The following is a 4762-nucleotide window of genomic DNA, read 5'->3' as shown; positions in this document are numbered from 1 at the left end:
AGGAATGTTGTTGCTGGGACATAGTGAAACATGTTTCCCTGTAGGCGGATAGCAAAACCTTGGAGATACAAAAGTACTCTATAGGAATTCTCTTCAAACAAGGGTACACAGACCCCTGAGAGAATACAGTGCATGGCTAAGGGGTAACTTTTAATAATGGCAGTGGAGCATCTGATTGACCAATGTGTACTGAATAATGGAATTGCCACACATTGACATCAGTGTCAATACTCTTCCTAAGGAATAAACAGGCAGAAATATGTTGGGTGTAGGAAGCTTAAGCAGCAATATATTACAGGTAAAAGGGCACATGGCCAAAAAAGTTTGAAAATCACTGCTCTATTGTACACCCTTGCATGTGCCAAGCTCTCTTTCTGAGCTTTCCTGTCAACCATACCATTCTGGTTTTATGAAGTTTGACAAATAATCATTTTGCACTAAGGTAAGATCTCAAAAGTCAGGTCATACGAGTCTCAAGCCATGGCTTCAAATCAGCTCTTCAGAAGTGAAAGACCCAAGCAACAAGTACCATATGAGACAAGTGCAAAAGCTGGACTGAGTCTATTTCTCCATTAATCTATTTCCCCCTGTAAGAAGCATTCAGAAAGACTATATTATATTCTTTTTTCTTTCTTTCTTACGAGTAATAATACAGAGAACCTTGAAAGCACTTACCTATGTTCGCAATAGCAAGGCTGAATATACAGGAAAGTGTTTAGGGTAAATACCCTTTGGGCTTGCTTCTAAAGCTGTGAGTTAGGAAGACCAGGTCTAAATAATTCCTTTTGTTCAAAACAACTCATCACTCCTGTTAATTTATGCAGTGTGTAGATTTTGGGGAGGTTTTTCTTTTTTTTTTTATCCCCACTTCCCTCTGAGTGTTTCAAAGGTATTCTGAATCCATTTTGCTTATTTTGATTTTAGACTTTTTTCCCTGTGTTCTTTTAAAATGTTTTTCACCAGTTTTCAGTCATCACTGCTGCCACATAAACACTTGCAACTAACTGTAGTGCCTAGATAGCTGATGGGCTCCATTTGTTTGGCTGCAGCCTCCCTTGGGCTTTGACAGAGCAAAACACGCATGCAGGCCTTAGAGTAATATCAAATAGGGACCTTGGCTCTAAGATTTTGACAAGTTGCCTGCCCTTGCTCAAGCCCTATATCTCTGCAAGTACAAGGCCTATTGGAACTATGGAGGCTGTCACTTTCTTCCCCTGGGCAATCATCTGTACAATCACTAGGAACGCTTGCCATTACCATTACTGTACCTTCCACAACACAGACACTCACTGTATAACTCAACAGGAAAAAAAAATCTAACTTAATAAACAGCACCAAAGCTTGAAGCTGGGCCCTCAGAAGCCAGGAACTGCTGAGCCTCTAATTTATCTGAACCTCTGTCTAAAAAGAAACATCGGGTATATCGGCATCAGCAAAATATTTCCTGAAAGCATCTTAGGAGAAATTCTCTTAATATACCTCAATATAGCTGCTTGTGTAAGGCAGAAATCAAAGCCCTTATTAAAAAATACAGAAAAAAAAGAATTGTATTAGTTAAAAAAATATGCTTTGTGTTTTTGTTAAACAGGAAAAAAGCGCCCACTTTCTTCACTTTCACAGAGATAAGAGAACAAGCAACAACTTATATGCATATATAAGTCCCAACATACATATATAATATCACATTATGGATTGATTGATTTATATATATATATTAATAGTGTTCTATGCCTGTCTGCTGTACCTTTTCCTTTAAACTTGCCATTTTGCTGCTGCAGCTGGGCTTGTCAGTTTTCAGCACTAATGGGTTGTGATACAGTGTCAGGGGAAGTCAACAATCAATGTTGGAAAAAAGGGCTATCAGTGCTGACACAGCCAAGGAAGGAAACACAATGGTCTTAGTTTGTAGAGAAATGGAAGAAAAATTCTGTGTTATGTCTTGCTTCTAAGATTAGTAGAGACTTATCCCTCAATGACCAGCTTGTCACTCCTCTTCCCACACAGGCCTCTAACCCTATCCCATATTTTGCCCCAAAAGATAGATTTTTAGTTTAAAGGAAAAAAAAGCATTTTATAGCAAAGTTAATAGTCTCATAGTTCACATTTATGGTTTATCATTACCATCCTCAAGAAAAGATGAAAAAAGAGTTAAGTAGTATAGTGTGTGCTAAAACAGGGACAAAAGAGAAAAGCAGTATTCCATACCTTTATTAATTGAATAGGTCTGATTCTCAGAGTTGCTGAACATCTCATCTGTAGTGAAGGTCAACGTGAGCTGCAGGAGCTCAGCAACCATCTAACTCAGACCCTACAGGTAGAAGAATAAATCCTGCTCAAAGGCTCAAATTTAGAATAGTGTATAGTAGCACTTTATAAGCAAGTATCTTGGCAAATCTTAAGAACACTACACCTCCCACTGCCCTTTGGAGACTGGGAGATCATACTTACCACCACCATAAGGAAACTGAGGCAGATATATTACCCAATTCACACAGCAAGTAACCTGCAGAATTAGGCATAAAACCAGGGGTCTTGCTCCTAATCTACAACTCTGATTACTAGACTACATTTTATTTTTGGGGTACAAAGATTGAGATTTGTAGTATTACTATAGATCTTCTAATATCAATCAATACAATGAAAATGAAAGAGCATGTTGATCCTTCCAATCCAGGAGCCAGTGAGTGCATCTATACATGTGCTTTACTACAGAGTTGACTACTTAGCTCCACAGTAAAGCATCACAGTCTACATGTCCACTGGTATTAGGGTACAGTAAATTAATTAACTCTGCTGTAGGAGTTAACTACCCTATGGTGGAGTAATTTACTCTCCCAAAACTCACGTGTAAATGGTGACAGTAGCTAGCTGGGGCATGAGGGTGCTAAAGTGTGGGGTCTGCCTGCCTCCTAGCCCTACACTGTAGCACCCTCATGCCCCAACCAATCCCTTCACTGCCACTCGGAGACTAGAGCTGATCCTCTGGGGCCCCTGCCAGTCTGGGGCTGCTCTGCCCTGGCTCAAACTGCTGCAGTTCTAGGGACATGTGTAAAAGCTGTGCCCAGGAGCAGTTTTATCCAGCACAAATTGTGCCTGAGTTTATCACGTTGCTTTAATAGCATGTGTAGATGCACCCAGTGATATCTGAGCACAGCCTTCTCCTAAATCCCAATAATATTTCTAAGGTATCTTTTTCCACCATCATTTTTCTCTAAGTGGCTGCCCTAATACTGGCCACAGTTACTCCTTTATTGATTCAAGAGGCACCAATGACATTCTGGCCCGCCCTCATCAAAAGTCAGTTACCATAGCAACCATGCTTCTACAGTATCATGTTCATACATGACAGATAAGAAATTAGGAAACAAAAAATGGCGGCCAAGGGAGGGAAGCAGCTGCTAAGATGGGGTTTTTATAGGGCAAGGAAAAAAAGGAAAGCATCAGGGGAAAATGCTGACATGGAAGAGTGTGATGGAAAACACTCATCATTAATGTGACTTTTCTTCTTATAAAGCAAAATACATAGAACACAAAGAAACGAATTCAGGTTTGCAAAGTACTGTTTCAAGGTCTGAAGCTTAAACCAACCATGGGCCAAAAACAGAGAATAGAGAGGGCAGTTAAGGCTCATAAGAAAGAGGGAGCAGGGGGTCCAATAGTAGCCAAAGGGCATAGGCAGAGACAGAAAAAAAATTGGGGGGGGCTGAGCATGTGCAGGAAAGTCTGCTGGGGGAGGGATAGAGAAAGGGAATGGGGCTGGGCAGGGATCGGGAGGGAGCCAAGTTGAGCTGGACCCAGATTCAGGGCTCACTGCGCTGATGCAGTCTCCCCTTCCCCTATGCCCAGGGTTGTTGCCCAGCGCTGGCACCAACAAACCTGCTGCCCCCCAGACTTGCACCAGCCTACACCCTGCACCGCCTGGTGCGGCCAGAAGTGGGGGGCTGGAGTGAGGCCAGCCTTGGCTGCACCGCTGGGCGGGAGGGAAGAGAGCCCCTGGGACCCCGCACCTGCCCCACCAGGCCCAGCACAGCCAGGGCAGGGTGAGGTGTGGGACAGAGTCATGGCTCATCTGGGGGCCACCGGGGAGGGGGTGGCATTTCTTACCGCTGCACACATCCCGGGAGGCACTGGAGGCACATGCCCCCGATCTGCGTGGGGAAGGGCAGGCAGCCACTGCGGGCTGGGGCTGGGGCAGCACCAGGCTCTTCCCAGTGAGGGGGGACCATGCTATGCTGGGGGCAGGCGGTGGTGGCCCTGGGAGGGGAGTCAGGTGGACTACAGCAAATCTTAAGGTGGCTGCAGCTGCCCTCCCCACCCATACCCTCCCTCCCAGTGCTGCCACCACCCACCCCCAGGGTAGCAACCCTTCCCCCATCAAGAAAAACCCAGCACAGCCCTGGCCCACAGCAACAGCCCACTCTGCCCCGCACAATCAGGGGCACGCACCACCCCCCATGCCTCCCAGGGTGCATGTAGCAGCAGGAGCTGTGCCCCCTGGGCAAGCCACTTGCAGCTCAGTCCTGGAGCTGCCAGCTGGGTAGTGCCTGCCCCTTCCCCACCCCATCCCTGCTGCAGCCACCAGAAGCCCTCCCAGGCTTCCTTGCAGCCCTATTGCTACCCTGCGTTTGGTGGGGGGTTCAACTTATCATACAACATAAGAAATGCCATTTACTGGGTCAAACCACAGGTCCATCTTGCCCAGTCTCCTGTCACACACTGGCAAAGAGTGGATGGTGAAAGGGAGACTGAACAGGGTATGACT

Source organism: Alligator sinensis, unplaced genomic scaffold (assembly GCF_000455745.1).
Source record: "Alligator sinensis unplaced genomic scaffold, ASM45574v1 scaffold331_1, whole genome shotgun sequence".
Taxonomy (NCBI): domain Eukaryota; kingdom Metazoa; phylum Chordata; order Crocodylia; family Alligatoridae; genus Alligator; species Alligator sinensis.
Note: the sequence above shows the minus strand (reverse complement) of the source record.